The sequence below is a fragment of the Macaca thibetana genome, chromosome 15 (genome assembly GCF_024542745.1).
Source record: "Macaca thibetana thibetana isolate TM-01 chromosome 15, ASM2454274v1, whole genome shotgun sequence".
NCBI lineage: Eukaryota > Metazoa > Chordata > Mammalia > Primates > Cercopithecidae > Macaca > Macaca thibetana.
The window spans coordinates 81,103,286-81,122,936 of record NC_065592.1 but is presented as its reverse complement, the minus strand read 5'-3'; the positions used below and the strand labels follow the sequence as shown (position 1 = coordinate 81,122,936).

The 19,651-nt window shown below is 43.8% G+C and overlaps 1 protein-coding gene across 4 annotated transcripts in view; it reads right to left on the bottom strand.

Moving 5' to 3' along the window:
* PIP5K1B (phosphatidylinositol-4-phosphate 5-kinase type 1 beta) overlaps positions 1-11,061 on the bottom strand; it is a 306,204-nt gene extending 295,143 nt beyond the window's left edge. For all 4 annotated transcript variants that reach the window (XM_050761235.1, XM_050761241.1, XM_050761234.1 and 1 more), the window contains exon 1: positions 10,922-11,061. The gene's annotated coding sequence lies outside the window, so the exon portion shown is untranslated. The remainder of the gene's footprint in view (positions 1-10,921) is intronic.
* Between the last annotated feature and the right edge of the window lie 8,590 nt (positions 11,062-19,651).

Below are 19,651 nucleotides of genomic sequence, written 5' to 3'. Positions count from 1 at the left end.
ATCCAGTAATGGGATTGCTGGGTTGACTGATAATTCTATATTCAGTTCTTTGAGAAATCTCCAAACTGTTTTCCACAGTGGCTGAACTAATTTGCAAACCAACCAATCGCGCATAAGCACTCCCTTTCCTCTGAACCTTGCCAGCATAGGTAATTTTTTGACTTTTTAATCATAGCCATTCTTACTGGTGTGCGATGGTATCTCATTGTGGTTTTGATTTGCACTTCTCTGGTGATTAGTGATGATAAGCATTTTTTCATGTTTTTTGGGCACTTGTATGTCTTCAAGGAGAATGCTTTAGCCTCCAACTAACTCCTTCTTTAACAACTGCTTCACTCTTAAATAATGACGTTCTATTAGCCTTTATATTTAGATTAAATGTTATATTCTGTGACGGGTGAGATCAGGCAAACCTCTTTAAGTCAAGTTATATGGTATGTCATCCCTTTTAAGTTGAAGCCAGATAGTTGTCCACAGATGTGCAGAACAAGTCAGATGTAACTGGCCGTATCCTTGAAGACAGGAATTCTTTTTAGGACAACCCCCTTTCAACTGCATCTCCATCTTCTTTCCTCTAAATAAGCATTCCCATTCCTTCACATCTCTTGCTATGCTTTCCCTCCTTTTACTTTTACAATTTTAATTTTTAAAATAAGTAATCCACACATATGGGTCCAAATTCAGAGGTACAAATAAGTATGGGATGAAAATTCCCCTCCCATCCATGTCCCCCAGCTAGCCAATTCACCTCCCCAGAGGCAAACAAAGACACTAGTATCAAAGGTATTCTTCCAGAAATATTTTATATCATGCCTTTGGGGCAACCTTCCTTGGGGGGGTAATACCTGCAGCTACCATTATGGAAATGCGGATCATGACAGCTGTGAAATTAGGCAGTGGTAATGAAAGTTGAAGATTAAGTCCACGGGCAGGATCAGCAATAGGAAGTGGTTCATTCATGATCTCTGTGCATTTCCTTTCTTTACTGGAAATTTACAAAAAGGATTTTTTTAAGGTAAAAGTATTGGTATTCATTTACTTATCCACTCAAGACAATTCTGCATGTGCCAACACTATGGGGATGCAATGAGCCCTGATGATTAGCAGCTGGTGGGGACGCAGGAACGAGTCAAGTAATCATACTGTTGAAGTCTTCCTGGAGAGCGAACCGCTGGTCCTGTCCTATACTGGGGATGGGTGGCCAAGGCCTCCTTTCAAAAGTAACCTTGAAGCGTGGTCAGCCAATGCTGCACAGAGGGTGTGAAGCTGGCGGGTGCAAGTATGGCTCAGAAACAGCGAGGGGCAGAGTGGTGGATCTGAGACTGGAGTGGCAGCAGGATCAGGACTGTGCAGGGCCCTGGAACCATGTCAATGACCCAGATCTTCACTCCAGGCACAAAGGGAGGCCACTGAAGAGTCTGGGGGCAGATCCCTGTGTTTCTCTCTCTCCAGCACTCCCAGCCCCAGGCCCTATCCCTTGGTCAGGAAGTTTTCCTGCACCTATGTCAACTGGTTCCTGTTATGAGGAAATACAGAGAGAATGATTTTGAGTCATGTTTCTTTATCTATCCTGGCAGTTATGCAAAGCAACCCAGGCCTTTTCCTCAGAGCTGCCAGGATAAGCCACAGTCAAGAGTCAGAGACAGGTGCCTTTTGGGAGAGGCTTAGATTTTATTCCTAGACCACAGGTGGTGAATTTCACTGCTATGGTGGCCACAAATGTGATGTTGCAAGGTCCTGAGGGAACTCAGGCCCAGTGTATAAGCAACTGTGGAAGTAGAGCAGTCTTTGGTTCTTTGTTGGAGTGAGTGCAGTGCACTTGCGAACTGCCGGAGAACTCTTAAGAACTTGGTATTTGGGGTAGGGTTGGGTAAGTCCCTAGGGCTACACTGGAGTATCCAACCTGCTCCTTTAAAAGTAGTTCACTGTAGTTATGAACCTGCCTCTGACTGGACTCCAGGAGAGCAAAAACATCAGGGTAGAAAGCTACTTGGAAAAACAAGTCCTCAGAAGGCTGTCCAAGAGCTCAAAAGGCCACTGAGGTGGAGAGCCCTGGGGCCAGAATTTGTGTGCTTCCGTGAGGGCTTGGCCAGGTGCAGGAGGTAGAGATCTGGCCAGCAGAGCCTCAGGTGTCCTCCAACCATCACAAGTGCCCCGGTTACAATATGTAATATGGGTAATGGATCCTAGGAGACCTAGAGTGGACTCAGGAGACCAGTGAGGTTCTGGCTCAGTCCTGCAGAGAGACAAGAAGTTGGGCTAGTATAGAATCCGTACAAATGACGAGAAGCAGATGGAATGGGGAAGATATTCAGGAAGGAAAATCAATAGACATTGATGATGGATTAGATGTAGTGTGTGCAAAGGGTGGAGCCAAGGATGGCTCCCAAGTTTCTGCTCGTGCTACTTGGTGACTAGCGGTGCCCACCAGAGAGCTGGGAACCTCATAGGAGTATCAGATGTGGAGGAAAAAGATCATGGTTCTGGTTTTGAACATGTAGAATTTGAGGTACCTTTGGCATATCCAAGTGTAATGTCAATTATGCAAACTGGAGTTCAGAGAAACACTTAGTTTGGAGATATAAATTTTAGATTCACTTATGTTCTCCTTTTTAAATCTCTTATTTCTAAACTATACTTTGAAGTGCTACAGCATGAAACAGAGAAAAAGAGTATAGTCTTCCTAGTTGGAAAAGCCAGGGCTAGAACCTTCGTGCCATCCCTTACTGGTTCTGTGCTCCGGTACAAGTTACTACTAAACTGACTAGGTTTTCATTTCTTTCTCTTCAGTGAAGAAATACTGCAGCCCGCCTCGGAGGCACATGGTGATGAAAAGAAACAGCACTTGAAAAGTGACTGGAACAGAGTAAGCTCTCAGCACAGTCAGCCTCCTTGACAGCCAGGACCATGTTTGTATTAACACTTTCTTATACCCCATAAAACCCATCACTTGGCAGGCTCTGTGACTACCAAAAGCCTTTTTATATTCTATCTCAAGTCCTAGATACCCAAACCATTCACAATACTTTGCTCTCCTGTGATCCACACACTTCTGAGAAAAGCCAAGACTGGCAGAGGGAGAATTTTTCATTTCTCCCCTCATATTTCTGAAGGAGCAGGCAGATAGCACTCCCGCAACACACCCTGGGTTTACCTGGGAATACTGAACGCTTCTGGAGGCTCATACTTGGAGCAACAGATTTACCATTTACTGGCAATATTGGGTATGCATCAGAATCACCTGAAGGCCTGTCATCCATCCACAGAGTTCATCTGCATTTCTTTTCTTTTTTTTTCTTGAGTCAGAGTTTTACTCTTGTCGCCCAGGCTGGAGTGCAATGGTGCGATCATGGCTCACTGCAGCCTCCCCATCCCGGGTTCAAGAGATTCTCCTGCCTCAGCCTCCCAAGTAGCTGGGACTACAGGCACCTGCCACCACGCCCGGCTAATTTTTGTATTTTTGGTAGAGATGGGGTTTCACAAGGTTGGCCAGGCTGGTCTCGAACTCCTGACCTCAGGTGATCCACCTGCCTTGGGCTCCCAAGGTGCTGGGATTATAGCTGTGAGCCACCGCGCCCAGCCTCATCTGCATTTCTCACAAATTCTCAGGTAGTGATGACTCTGTTGGTCTAAGGACTACACTTTGAGAGTCACTGCCTTGGCTTCTTCCTTGGTATTGGGACTGTTGATGTGGCTGATGTTTAAATAAATACCAACTCAAATATCAACTTTATGTGAGGCATCATAGAAATTGCCTTGTATATGAACACCAAAGTGTCTTAATTAGGAATGAATATGTTTATGATTTAGGTACATTTAGAGCCCATTTTAACAGTGTGGGAACGTTTTGTTTTGTGCTTGATAATTTCCTCCTGGTTGTTTACTACTATTCATTTCTAAGTAAATGAAATAAGTCAGTCTTTAAATAGACAGTGTTTTCTTAATAATCATGCCAGAATTTATCATGTAAGCAAGTGTTTTCTCATCCTTAAGGGTTTGGTCATCATTGTAAAGGAGCTGCCATAGCTAACATGTAAGCACTGTCACTCTCAGTCTGATTCAGCTTGAGTAACCTAAATGATGACCCACTTCATCTTGACAGGATGGATGGGGCTTATTCATGTATTCATTTAAATATTTACTGAGGACCTACTATGTGCCAAACACAAGAAAAACAGTGTTATGAACCATGGCCTCTGCCCTCAAGGAGTTTACAATCTTGGGTTGAATGTGAGTTTGGGCACAGGTGACAGGAAAACAAGTGAAATACATAAATGAATAATTATCTGTGTTAATCTGTTTTTGCATTGCCATAAAGGAATACCTAAGGCTGCGTAATTAATAAAGAAAAGAGGTTTTATTTTGGCTCACAGTTCTGCAGGCTGTACACGAGGCACAGCGCCAGCATGTGCCTCTGGTGAGGGAGGGCCCCAGGAAGCTTACAGTCATGGCGGAAGGTGAGGGGGAGTCTGTGTAAGAGAGGGAGCAAGGTAGGGGTAGGAGATGCCACACGCTTTGAAACAACCAGATCTCATGTAAACTCATAAAGCAAGAGCTCACTCATTACCACGGGGAGGGTACTAAGCCATTCATGAGGGATCCATCCACATGACTCAAACTCTTTCCATCAGGCCCCACCTCTAGCATGGGGAATCACATTTCAACCTGAGATTCGGAGGGGACAAACATCGAAACTGTATCAGTATCCCCTGTGACAAGTGAACAAAACATATGGAGGTCTCCTTTAGGTTGGAAGAAAAGAAAAGGCTCCAGGAGGTGGTGATATTTAAGCTGATTAACTTAGAGAAGCTTAAAGTCCATTCTTGTCTCTGTACCCTGAACCAAACTCACTATTATACCACTCTGGGCATTTGAAAACTATGCTTATTGGATACTTTCAAAGAAAAACAGAACATATTTAATGTTTATTTTTCTCCTAAAGAAGAGAAATAATACAAAATTATTCCTAGGCATTTTGGTTAAAAAAGTTGGAGTCTAGTGAACACATACCATTTATGATTTTAAAAAAAAGAACTACTAAAAACTATCAACATTAATATCTATCAGACTGCCTAATATTTCTAAAATGGTTTGAAAAATAACAGAATCAATAGAATAATTATGGAACATCCCAAGATTTTGAAAAGTGATATTCGTTTGGATACATAAATTGTTCAGTAAACACTTATTAAGTCCTCACCATCTGCCAGCACAGTGCCAAGTTCCAAGAATACAAATATAAATAAAACATGATGCTTAGCCTTCTCCATTGACAAATATTTGCTGAACACCTATGATGTGCTTACTACTCCCTCAAGAAGGCCTTTGCATTGCTTTTTAGTTGTTGTTGCTGTTTTGTTTCCTTACTTTATTACCAAACATATGATCAAGTGATCCAGAGAGCACAACAATGGCCATGGTTTAAAAAAGAAAGAAAAAAAATGTATATTAAATCAAAAACCTACTGTGCAACGTGTTGAATCCATTGCATGTCTTCAGTCTGTCTATGAAAGAAGGAAAGCATATTTTTATGACTCGCTCTAATTTCATCCTCCCCTACAAACCCCTTGCTCAGCATGACTGAATGGCGAAGGCTTAAATATCACCTTTTCTCTTACAAACTGAATGAACCTTCTGCAGTCCTGTCTGAGCTTTAGTTCCAATTCAAGATAATTATAATCCCTGGGCCCCTAGTACTTACAATTCCAACCCTTGCCTGAACTTCCACTGAAAGACATACACACCCATTTTAAAAACGGGAGCAATACCAAACACTCAACGCTTTATATTTCATTGCAATTTCACAACTGATTTTCTAAGAATATTAGAGAAAACTTGTCTCAAGAACTTATTGTGCATCCATCATGTAAATTACCGAAAACATATTACATACTCATTGTTTACTGAGTCCCATAAACAATACAGAAGACTTCCTACAAGAACACACACATCATGTTGTTCATTCCAGTGCTAGTTTGTTTTCACTTAAAATGATAATACCAAGGCACCACTGTCAGCTTACTGAACATGCAACCTTGTCCCAATCACTCTGTTTCAAATCTTTTCAAGAGTAATCTAGTTTGGGCAGGATTCCTGTGTTTTCCTGTGTGAACATCTCCTCTATACACCTCTGATGAAGCGATACAGAAGTAAATACAATTGAGAATAGAATGTACAAAACCAAGCCTGTTTTCCCTGACCTAATCTTATATATTAAAAGGAACCTGACCGAATACAATTCTCTGTCAACAGCAGCTGATTGTTCACAACACAGTACCACAAAAATTTCATCAATAAATTAAGTTTAAAGTTGATTTTTAAAAAGAAAAAAAAAAAAGAAGCCTAGGTTTCCTCCCACCCTGGTTTTCCTGGCACTCAGCAAAAAGTAACACATCCTGCTCTATTGATAAGACCACAAATGAACAGTGTAGCTACATAATGTACAGTTCTAACCGGCCAGCTTCTAAAAAAAATGAAGGACTCCTTCCAACTCCCATTAATGCACTCGATACAAAGAGAACATGTTTCAGCAACAAATACATTTAGGACTTGATGTTTTACAGAATCTAATGAAGACTCTGGCCATAGGGGAAAAAAAAATTCCAGGATATTAAATATTCTGACTCACCATCTAACAGAAGTACAAGCAAAATGCAAATGCAAATTGAATGTATACATATTTATGACTTTACCAGCTGCATGACAAGGCTACCTTTGGCTTCTGGCTTTATATACCAGGAAGAGAAGTTGAGAATACCAGCATACATTTGTGTTTCTTTTCCTTTCTTTCCTGAGACAAGGCCTCACTGTGTCACCCAGGCTAGAGTACAGTAGTGCGATAACAGCTCACTGCAACCTCAAACTCCTGGGCTCCAGTGATCCTCCCACCTCAGCCTCCGAAGTAGCTGGGACCACAGGCACGTGCCACCACGCCCAGCTAAATTTTTATTTTTTTATAGATGGGGTCTAGATATGTTGCCTAGGCTGGTCTCAAACTCCTGGGCTCAAGTGATTCTCCCACCTCGGCCTCTCATGGGATTACAGGTCTTTGGTTTCTATTCAGACAGTTTCCTCTCTCCCCGCACTGATTGGAGCAAAGTATTATTTCTGAGTCTGGTGATGTATATAAGCCAAAAGAATCATAGTGAATAGATAAAAACAAACATTTTTGGCAGAGTGCAGGGGCTCACACCTGTAATCCCAGCACTTTGGGAAGCTGATGCATGTAGATTGCTTGCATTCAGGAGTTACAGACCAGCCTAGGCAACATGGTGAAACCCTGTCTCTACAAAAAATACAAAAATTAGCTGGGCAGGACAGTGCATGCCTGTTGTGCCAGCTACTCAGGAAGCTGAGGTGGGAGGATTACCTGAGCCTGGGGAGGTTGAGGCTGGAGTGAACCATGGTTGGGCCACTGCACTCCAGCCTGGGAAACAGAGTGAGACCTTGTCTCAAAAAAACAAAAAAAAAAAAGTAAAAAGAAAAAAAAAAAAAACATATTCTGTTTAATGGCATCTGCTTGGGCAAGAAAACTTAAACATATAAATGCTAAACCATTTCCAAATGTACTAACTCTCTAATAATGATAGTAAACAGAAGTTTTCTGTTAATCTCTATGATTTCTAAAAGTCAAAACTGTACCTTCACCATAGAACTTCTGGGACAAACTTGAATATGAACCTTCTTAAGAATACCACATTGATCTTGGTCCTCCTGCTATCATCTTTGTGACCATAAGTAAGTCAATTCACCTAAGTTTTAGTTTTCTTATCCATAAAAGGTACTTCTAAACTAATTAATATTTAAATTATCAGAAGGAGATAGACATCAATCCCCAACATAAATTGCAGATCCATTATCATATTTAAGATCACTATATTCTTTATTATCATTCTTCCAAACATAAAAACACTACTTGTCTGTATATAAAGAGGAGGAGTGGAAAGAGAAGATTGTTAAAAGGAACAGAAACTAGGTTGGTTTTGTTAATTAGGTTCCCCCTCTGAAACCACGAGCCAGTATTAGCGTCTCCTGAAATTTACTCAATACCCTATTTTAAAAACAGAATGGTTTCTCCATCTCAAGACATACCCTTTCGTAAAATGGGACAAGCCAATTTCTAGGAATGTATCTTTCAGCAGCTGTACTACTAAGGCGGGGGAGGCAAACAAAAGAGCATAACACAGATGACATGAGTCTACTGTCTACAGGGAGAAAGAAAAGCTCTTCCCTATATAATGCATTCAGAAAAGAGAGCAACAATGGGCTCTGTACCTGCCAGCTCCAGGAGGCACAAGCCTATAGGCAAATTATCTTATGTGTGGGGAATTTACATGGTGAGATGCTTTCTATGTTTTACAGCATGTGTTTTCCTTATGAATGACTTCATTCACCTCCTTCATTAATTCAACAGTTATTTATTGAGTACTTACTTTACGCAAACCAAAAGCTAAAAAAAAAAAAAAAAAAAAAGTTACGAGCTTACAATTAGAATATTCAAGTAAGCCCTGCCATGTACCTTACAGTAAGTACTTCAGCCCCTCAGAATATTTTCAAGTCAAACAGCAATACTAAACAATAAACTGTAGATGCTAAGCTAAAACGCACTTGTTACGTTTCATTCCTTTGATGACGTGGTATGTAGTAAAGGTGGGAAGGGATAAACTAAAGCTGAAAGAGTAATTAGCCAGGTCTCTTAGGTGATATAGGGTAAAAAGGTGTCCTTTGTCTAGAGAAAATGATACCATTGGATTACAAACACATTGCTAAACAACACAGAATGCTAAAGTTGGAAAGAAAAAACACAATTTCATACAAACGTTTTGTTTTATATGTGAGACACTTGAGACTTGGAAGTGATATGATTTGGCCCAGGTCATACAGCCAAATGCAGTCCCAGAACTAGAACCCAGGTCACAGGGGGCATGCTGAACAGTCCCTTGTGTATTGCAGTTTCCATGATGTGTCCTCATTGCTATCAGAACTGAAATGATGGCAGAATACACAAAGCAATGGACTGGATATCAGAAGACCCAAGTTCTAGTCTTGTAAACTCCTCTAAATTAGATGTAAATCCATGAAAAACTCCCACTGCTTGTCTAAACCTCAGTTTCCTCATCCATAAAATGTAAACAGTAATTTACAGTGAGACTGTGCAGACCACAATAAATGCAGAAGACCTCTACCATTAAAAAAACCACCTTATATAAGTACAGAGCAGGCACCTGTTTATGACAGAAAACCTAACAGTGATTCTAATACCAGCACTTGTTACCTTGATAAATCTCTGAATCTGTGGGCCTCACGTTCCTTCTGTGTTTACATGGTAAATAATCTTCGCCCTGCCTCCCTCAGAAATGTTTGGAATTAGGTGAGAACATTCAAAAGAATTTACAAATTGCAAGACACTGATGCAAATGTAAGGTGTTATTAAATCTCTCTAGTCTTAATGTGGACAAAAATGCAATGTGGTTCTATCATTCAGTGCTTTACAGTTTTCCTTCTCAGGTAAGATGTCATCACACATCAGTCTCAAACTCACCAGCTTTCTCATCAGTCCTCATAAGTCTCTGCCCACAGGACCATATCAGAACCCACCGTTTCCCTCCGCTCAGAGATCACACATGAAACTCACTCAGCCTCCCACTGGTTTACACTTGGCCGATTAAGGTTTTTTTTTTCCCAGTCTTCTTTCAGCTGGGAATGCTCTAGCAAAGCTTCCATGACCACTACCCTACTTCATCACATTAGAGTCCTAATGAAACCAATCCTTTCGCCTTTCTCCACTCCAACAGCTGCGGAACGCTTTAGCCTCTTCGCAGAACAGGAGAGAAGTCTCTGGCTGAATGTGCTTCATTAGAGGGACAAAAGGGGTTCCCCAAACCAAGACTCAGAAGTACTGACACAGAGACACCCCTTCTTCCTTGCACGAGATTAACACATTCTAAGGTCCTACCGGTCCCTTAAGGATCATTCACCTTAGAGCTAGGGCCTCCTGCATCTGAGAATGTCACAGAGAGGTAGTGATAGTGGGTGTTATTTCTGGTCTGCAATACGCTCCCTTTAAAAAAGCATCAGAGTAACTAGGACTGCCTTGTTCGGAGCCCTGATTTCAGTAGATTCGATGAAAGAATTCATCAATCTACCCAAACAACTTCTCCGGAACAGGTTTCTACTCAACCACGCTGGGCACCAGACAAGAGAGCTGGGGGTTGAGGGGATAAGAAATGACAACACACTCATCTGCATAGATGCGAGATAAGCAGACATTTGTTGTCTTCTGTTCTGGCGACTCCTGGCACCGGCATAATAAATCAAACCAGGGCATTCTCCCTCCCCAGTGCCCCCACACTCCCAGCCCCTGCCCCAGATGTTGAAGCGTCACGTTGACCAGGCTGGGGGAGAAAGCCTGGGAAACGCAGAAGTCTGTTGCTGCATTTAGACTGGAACCATACCGCACCTGTTCAATCCGGCTCCAGCGCCAGAAATGAGCAGAACACCAACTCACAAGCCCCTCTTGAGATACCAGGGGCGCCTAACAAGTTCACCGCTGTTTCGTACCGGGGGAGGGTGGTGGGGGACCTTTCCTTCAGCTGCCAAACTCTGCAGGTTCCCCTGGAAGGGGGAGAGGACTCCTATTTAAGTGAACCCAGCGTGTTCTCCGAGCGTCACTGCGGCCCCGGGGATCCGGGTGAGGAGCGGGTGGGTGCCCGCTGGGAGCGCGCAGCTGTGGCCCCAGCGGAACGAAGGTCCCGCTTCGGCGGCCACGGGCGCCCTCTCCACGTCACCCCCAGCACAACGCAGACAGGCAAAGTGGAAGGGTAGAGAGACCGACGGGTTTCAGCAGAGATGCAGAGCCCCCAAGCGCGAGCCCCCTCTGAAGGGTCTAGTGGAAGGGGCCGGGGACGCACAGGAAACTTACCTCACCCGGGCAGCATTCGGGTGCCTCCGCTACCAAGACCAGTTGCGCCACAGTCTGCAAGTTATCGGGACGTTGCCGCTTCCCCACGGCGAAGGGAGAGCAGTGCAGGCGAGGGGCGGGAGGCGCAGCGGCGCGGAGTGGGCGGCGGGTGGGGCCGGGGCCGGGGGCAGCACTGGGGGCGGGCAGGTGCCGGGGCTGGAGCCGCGGGGCCAAACTCGCTCGGACGCGCCTTGGCGGGGGCGCGCGGCTACGAGTATGCAGTGCGCGCGCGCCGCAGCGAGTGTGTGTGTCCCCGCTTTCCCCTTCCTTCCCCGCCGGTCCTTCGGCCAGACGGAGCGGCGAGCGGCCGCCAAAGCCCAGCAGCTCCGAACGGCTCCACGGCCGGGTGCAGCCTCGCCGCGGCGCGTTCGGGGACCGGGGACAGAGAAGAGCAGCAGCGGCGCCCCCCGGGCTCGGGCGCTGGTTCCCGCTTGGTGCGCGCCGGAGTCGGAGCGAGGCGCAGAGAGAGCCGGCTGCGCGTCGGCTGCCGCGGCTGGGGAGGCTGCAGGCCCCGCCCGCCGGCCGCCCAGGCTCTTCCCCTTTTCTCTCCACCCACTTGCCCCATCGCCGCACGCCCTGCAGCGAAGCCAGACCGGTTTGCAGCACCGGGAGCGGCGGCGGCCGGAGCTTCAGCCGCAGTGGGCTGGGCGTCCCAGCCGGTGTGTGAGGACCTGGCGCCTGTCCCGCCGCCGCTGGCCCAGACTGAGAGCGGAGTTGAGGTGGGCCCCTGGAATTTTCGGGTGCCTCCAAGACTCCAGGGCTAATCCAGGTCTCCCGGCTGTTCTCAGCGTCTTGAAGCCCTGCGAAACAGGGCTGTGTTGGGGATAGGGCGTCCCCTTTCCCCAGGCCACAGAACTCAACTACGCCTGGTCGCCTGCCTGCTGGACTCTGCCTGAGGCGGAGAAGCCGGCACTTAAGTGCAGGCGCCCCCTTCACCAGGAAGGGACAGGCCAGGATTCCAAGGCGTCGGTTGCTCCCCTTCTAAGGACAGCAGGTGTTCCCAGCAAGTAAGACCTACCCAACAGGTAGGGGTAGGCTGGCGAGGAGGTCCTAGGAGAGAGAAGCTGGGGGATGTCATGGGAAAGCGCTGTGACAGGGGTGAGGGCAAATCCCTACTGATAGCGCTAAGTGGGCTGGGGGCACTTGGAACGTCACCTGATGTCAGTCTAGCTGCGAAGAGGGTAGGGGTCAGATCTAAAGGACTCCTTTGGGAAAATGCTATCATGAAAGCTAAAGCTAAATTCACTTAATAGGAACCAAAAGGTAGCGGATCCTTCCCGGCTGAATTGAAGCAAATGGTATTTTTCAGCCTCATCACTTCCTTCCACCTTACCCTTCTTTACCAAAACAACACCGGTGGAAAACGTGGGTGGAAAACGTGGGATACGTTCTGTCTGGGGAAGAACAACATTTCATGATCCTTATCTTCAGAGATCTCTGGCTTCCAATTTCTGTTTGAAAGATACTCCCTTAGTTTTCTGCAAATGAACACCTCTTTTCAGTTTTGTAATCTCTTTTTATCTCTCACCCCCCACCTTGAGTGAGGCTGTTATGGTTTAATATCAGCCTTGAATCAAGTGCAATAATTTCTTGATAACAGAAGTATCTATTTTTTTTATTTTTATTTTTTAGTTTTACTGAGGCATAATTGACAAATAAAACAAATATCTATTATTCTTCAGCTGTTTTCCCAGCCTGTTTCTTCTAGATGTGGCTGGCCATTACTGAGAGATTTAAGGTATGGTTTGTTTAGAACCCTGTGACTTGGGTCTGGTTTTCTGCTGGCATCCTACACAGCTCAGAACAGGAGGAACACATATCTAGTCCAGCCCTCCCACTTTACAGATGAGGAAACTAAGGTCTCAAGACATTAACCCAAGGACCAGAACACAGTTCCCCCAGACTCTCAATCCCTGAACAATAACTAGCAGAAATATTGTATTAACAAAGTTCAAGATGGGGTGGGTAGACTAGTGGTGGAGGACAGAGGAACAGATCAAAGAACCGTTCATCTGACTGGTACCAATCACTATATAGGGGGCAGCATCACACCGCTGTAACTAGCAGGCTAGCGTGGGATCTGGGAATGGTAATCCCAGTCTCTCCTTTCCTGCTTCTCAGACTTCAGCTCTGAAATCCAGAGTGGAACATGAATTTGCCTCCCAGGGAGGTGGTAGTAAGTGAAAGTGCAAAGTCAGTTTCTGGTAATGCAGGGGAGATGAAGACAGGTAAAACCAAACTTAAATGAAATCACAGTGAATCAAAAGTGATCACACATTACATATAAATGTCCAAATACATGTATCCATACACATGACCCTTTTCCCATTAATGAGCCTTGTATTGAGCCACTTCTGTAAAGCCCAAATGCAAACAGCCTTAGGTTTTCAGAGAGAAGTCTCAAACCAGTCTGCCCACTGGCTATTTAGAGAGCTAACTTTAGGAAGCAGGATTCTGAGGAATTCTACCAAGAGCCTTACGATTGCATTATTACTGTGAATTGATTAATGGAATGAATGACCATGTAGTATGAGACCTGGTATTTCTTCCTGATTCTCTCTCTGACTCTGTCAGCAGGGATTTAGGAAAGTCATCCTGTATTGGAAATAATACAACATCAATATCGTGAGCAATAGTGACTTGGCCAGAAAATCTGGAAACCTATTTAAAAATCAGAAAATGTTCATCTAATTATTTTGCTTAATTTTAAATGTAATTTTTTCAATTGATTCCTGACCTCAGTCCAAAACCTTAATAATGCTATTGAATACTCCTCTAACTATGAGAAACATGCATGGGTTCCTTGTAGTACATTTGATAGTATTAGTGGCCCCCAATAAATGACCTCCTTTTTTCTCCAAGGTCTTTCCCTCTAACTTTGTAGTCCCCTCCTATTCTGGGCTCAATCGTATGATTTACTTTGGCCAACAAGACAATAGCCGACTTGATGTAAATGAATGCTGGAAAAATGTTTACACATTTCTGTTTCCAGTCTTGGAATTCTGACATCACCAAAATAAGCCTGCTGGAAGATGAAAGACCCCGTAGAGCAGAGCTGAGTCATAACAGCTGAGGCATCCTTGACCAGTCAGCCCTCACTTGACTGCAGAGGCACAAGCAAGTCTGAATGAGATTGGCTAGGCTTGCTCCAGATCACCAGAACCATCCTCCCAACTCGTAGATTCATGAGAAACAATAAATGGTTGCTGTTTAAAGCTACTGTTTCAGATATTGATTGCTGCTTAACAAACGATCCCAAAACTTAGTTGCCAAAATCATCAGTCATTTACTATTTTTCATGATTCAGTGGGTCAACTAAGCCTAGCTGAGTATTGCCTAAGGTCATTCATCGTTTTTGTTTGTTTGTTTTTGTTGTTGTTTGTTTGCTTGTTTTTGAGACAGAATCTTGCTCTGTCACACAGGCTGAAACAGGCTGGAGTGCAATGGCATGATTACAGTTTACTGCAGCCTTGATCTCCTAAACTCAAGCAGTCCTCCCACCTCAGCCTCCCAAGTGGCTGAGACCACAGGCATGCACCCCCACACCCAGCTAATTGTTTTTATTTTTGTGTGTGTGGAGATAAGGTCTCACTGTGTTGCCCAGGATAGTCTCAAACTCCTAGCTCAAGCAACCTTCCCACCTCAACCCCTAAAGTTCTGATACAGGTATGAGCCACTGTGCCTGGCCTGGGTCACTCATTTGACGGCATTCAACTGGCCACTGGCAGCTGGGCTGAGTTGGAAGGTTCAAGAAGGCCTCATTCACATATCAGGAACCTCAATTCTCTTCCACATGACCTCTGTCTGTCCATGCAGCTGGCTTGGGCTTCCTCCCAGCAAGGTGGTTAGACTTCTATGGCATCTCGCTTCCAAGAGGGAGGAATAGAAACTGCCAGTTATCTTAAGGGTTGATATTGGAAGTTCTAGAATGTTATTTCTGCTTCAGTCTATTGGTCAAAGCAAGTCACAAGGCCAATCAGATTCAAGAGGAGGGGAAATAGACTCTGCCTTCTGACTTGAGAGGTGCTATGTATGTTCAAGAATAAAAGAGCTGATAGCAGCCATTTTTTTTTTTTTTTTTTTTTTTTTTTTTTTTGTTGAGACAGAGTCTCGCTTTGTCGCCCAGACTGGAGTGCAGTGGCCGGATCTCAGCTCACTGCAAGCTCCGCCTCCCGGGTTCACGCCATTCTCCTGCCTCAGCCTCCCGAGTAGCTGGGACTACAGACGCCTGCCACCTCGCCCGGCTAGGTTTTTTTTTGTATTTTTTAGTAGAGACGGGGTTTCACCGTGTTAGCCAGGATGGTCTCGATCTCCTGACCTTGTGATCCGCCCGTCTCGGCCTCCCAAAGTGCTGGGATTACAGGCTTGAGCCACCGCGCCCGGCCAGCAGCCATTTTTTGAAGACTGCTTCATCCCACATGTTTGGGTGCTTTGTGACACCACATCAGATCATTGATATATTCTTCTTAGCTAGGCCACTTTGAACCAGTTACACATTCTTTCTGGACCTTTCTATGAAATGCAGGAGGTTGCATTTCTCTAAGTTGCTGATGCACATTTAACATTTTTTTGTGTGTGTGATGTCTCAAGGGCAACTGAAGTCCAATAAATATTCAGAGGGAACTTGAGGAACATTGGTGAGCTATGGATATTTCCAACTGTTCATCTGTCCTTTATTCTCCAATGAGAAAAAACAAACAAGAATCCAGATGAAAGGTATGCATTGCATTCATTGACATTGAAGAGTAGAGAAGTAGAGCCAGCATCCTTCCCAACTCTCTAGGGACCATCCTCCTGCCACATTGTCCTTTCTTTCTAGAAACTTCATATCTAAGCAGACAAGAAGGGCCAAACACTTAGCTGATGCCCCTGTATAACTTGAAATGCTAATTTCAGAGGACCAGTTTACCCTGGGAACCTTATATTCAAGCAAAGGCTTGACAACCTTATATGCATGCCCTTCCTTTTCTTCTTAATTCCCTGTACCCTCTTCTCTTTCATCCAGCTTTGCTTTCTTTTTTGCTGCCTTTTTTTTCTTTCCTTCTTAATCCAATCCATCCCCTTGTTCCTCTTTCCTCTCAAGATTGGAAAGAGCATTGAATTAGGAGCCATAAGACCTGGTTTGTCACTCCAGCTTTGTCCCCATGACAGTGAAATCTGCATTCTTTCTTGGCTGCAAATTCCTTGTCTGCACCATGAGAGTGTTAGACAAGATGCTCTGAAAAGTCCCTTACATGCTTAACATGCCAAAGGAATGTTCCTTCTGCAATAAATTCAGTGCCAAGGCTTGGAGGAGTTTGCATATTAAAGACTCAGAACCCTTTAGAAGAGGTGCGCTTGTATCTTAAGCCTTCATGAGTGATTTACAATACTTCTCAGTACTTTTTTCCTGAGTTTTTAAAAGCTAGAATATATGCAAATCTACCAGACACATGTCCTGTTTAACTTACTGTTCTTTGCCCAGAGGTTGGTATTATTTAGCTCTTCTCAAAACTCATTGATGTTTACATTCTTCAGCTAGGTACAATAAGAAAACTGGAGGCCCAGTGTTAGCAGGCATATAGGTCTGACTGTGGAAAAGTTCTCCAAAATACCTGGCAACCCATCTAGGAAGCAGGAAGAAGAGCTAAGCAACGTGCCCCTAAAATTCCATAGAAAAACATAAAATTATATACACATAGATTATAATTATATAAACAATAATGCACATGAACAATAAATACCTGGAAGAGAACAATGTTTAAACTTCTCATGTTAGGGTGGGAGAATTCTAAGGTTTTAAAAAAATTGATGTTATGTTGTTTCTAACGTTAAAAATGTATATACACCATTAAGAATACCAATCTAATTTCCACCAGCCTGTATAATCTATTTTCTTTTGAATTTAGTTACTCCTTTTCTCTTTAACCTTTTTTTCTTGTTACAAACTGACCCATACGCATACTTTATTTTAAAGGTGAGTTTTCACTTTGCCCACAAGTTACAAAAACAACATGAACCAAATAATGATTGATTGGAGGAGTGAACAATAAGCAAGAGAATATCAGAAGGGAGGAGAGAGAGAAGGACAAAAAAATAGAGAATTGCCGGGATAGCATAGAGAATCAAGCTGCATTTCAGAAAGATTCTTAAAGGCATGCAAAATTTATACACACATTTTATATATCAAGTCTGAACTTGGGTTTTAAGGAAGTTGAAAGTCATGGCCTTGATAAGAGAGCTAGAAGCACCCCCCTGCCCACCCTTTTTGGTTGGAGAGGCCAATTCTAAAGCTTGAGGTAGAGGAAAGAGGGAGAAGTGAGTCAGCAGTGTTCTCAAAACACACCAAAATAATTATTGCAATCACTATACCATGAGGTATCGAAACAGCTTTCCTAAGATCACAGAAATTATCTGTGGAACCAGGAGTCAAACCCCAGATTGCCATTTTATTCCCAGAGCAGGAGGTGATCAGCAGAATGTGCCCAGGGGTCTTCATGGTTGAGCACAGATTTTTCATGCTCAACCTTTCTTTGTTCTAACGTGCAAAGTAGTTTGTTTTCTACCTACTCAAAACATTTTTTAAAAATCCTCATCAATTATGAAACATATGACATCAAATTAGTCCAAATAAAAGGGTGAGTGGTCTAGGAAGAATACCAGAAATGATGGTATTTCAGCTCCTGGGATGGCTGCAAAAGAAGGACTGGTAATGAATTCAACAAAGTCACTCAAACTTCCTGAGTAGAGACAATAGCTGTCCACCCAAGACATAGCTGACACCTTCCTGGGGCCGTTTCAGGGAGGGCTCAGGTGCTTACTGTGGACAAGGCAGATCCTACCCTGTGTGGAGGGAACCTTCCAGGGCAAAGACTTAGGCTTCCTCAGCTTTGTTTTGTGAAGGAAGGTAGCATGTGTGACACTGATGACACCAACTTGTTGAACAGACATGCATGTTAATGTTAGTCAACCAGTGAAGTCCCCACTCAGACTGCTGAAGCCCTCTGTGACACTCCACCATGCGAATACACTGGGAAGACACAATGATTTTCACTTTTCTTTCCCGAAACATTTAGTGACTCTCCTGTCTTGGAACCATTTAGGTGGAACCTTACTAGCAAGACTCTCTCCTCCTGACAGTATTTGAATTTGAATGTTTTGCTAGCAAAATGGAGCTTCCTGTTCTGACACCCCTTATAAGATGTTGTCAGCAAGCTGTCACAGCAACCTAAAATATTTGGCTGGGATGGGAGAAAAGCAAAAGGAGCTGTGTTAATCAGGGTATGCAAACTGATGTAACATCCAACCCTCAAGCCTCAGTGGATTTGTATAATAAAGATTCATTTCTTGTTCATGTCAACATTCAGTGTGATTCGGTGGCGGGGCTGGTTTCGTGCAATCAGCCAGAGACCCTGGCTCCTACTGTCTCATGGCACCATTATCTTCAACAAGTGGCCTCTGAAATCCCTCCTGAACTGCAAGAGAGAATGAAAGATCTAGAATGCCAGATGGGGTAGTGGCAATCATCACGTCCGCTCACATTCCACTGGCCAGAACTTGATCCCACAGCCCCACCTACTTGCGAGGAGTCCGGAAAACTCCATGTTAGCACTGTGCCTGGGAAGAAGAGAGGAGCCTGGACACTGGGGAGCACTATATTCTCAGCCCCATGCACTGAATTAAACATGAACTATTCATCTTAAATGTAATCTTGCACAGTTATGACTGGAGGCTTATGAGGGAGAGTCTTTAGTAGTCAGGATTCTTCTCCTGTGCTATATCCTGGTATTTCCCCCGGATTTTCACATTGGAAGCAGCCTGTTGTATGTGTGTGGTTTTGGATGGTACTGCTGTCTTCAAGTGTTTGTGGACATACATGGGAGCTTAAAGAGTCAGCAGCCTATATTGGTACAGAAAATTGAACATTTAAAGCAAGTGTAAAAGAAGTATTCTTCTGGAGCTCTTGCCAAGAAGAGAGACTATTTAATTTCATTACCATAGGAGAAAATGGAATCTGTGCAATCAGCTTTTAAAGTTGTTGCAACTGGAAACTTTGGAGCCTTCGGGATAGAAAAAGAGGTGAAAAGAAACATAACCGATCCCTCTACCTACAGTCTGCTTGTCCTGATGGCATGGGTGATTTCAGGAATAATAATTATAATGAGGGAAAGAGAAATAGGATAGGGAAAGCGAAAGGAATACAGCCTTTTATAGCACATATTTTAAGGAAAAATATGGGAGTTGGCAGTGCTTTGGAGATTACAAATAATTTAACCCAAAAGGCAAAGCTACTCTGTGAAGATACAAGTTAGAAATTATTGGAGAGTTGCCCAGTATCTTCATACTACTTAAAACTGTCTGTCTTTTCCAGTGTGAAGCAGGTAGAGAACATCAGACTGCAGCAAAAGACTAGGCGATGACCTCTTAAAAGTCTGCTGTGCCCTTAGTTTGTGTTTCCCATAGGTTGGGAACAGTATGTGTTGCGCGTTTCTGTACTTTTTTCCTTAATTTTGGAGTAATCAATGTACGAAAGAAGCCCTTCTTTGTGACCATTCTGCATGCCAAGTGATACGGTGGCATTTCCTCTAGAGACTTACAGAAGAAAAAATTAAATAAGAGGTTTATTTAATATGCAAGAGTTTGTCTGTGACATCCTGATAAGAATAAAAGGCATAATTTGAACATGTAGATATACTACAACCTCAAAAAAGT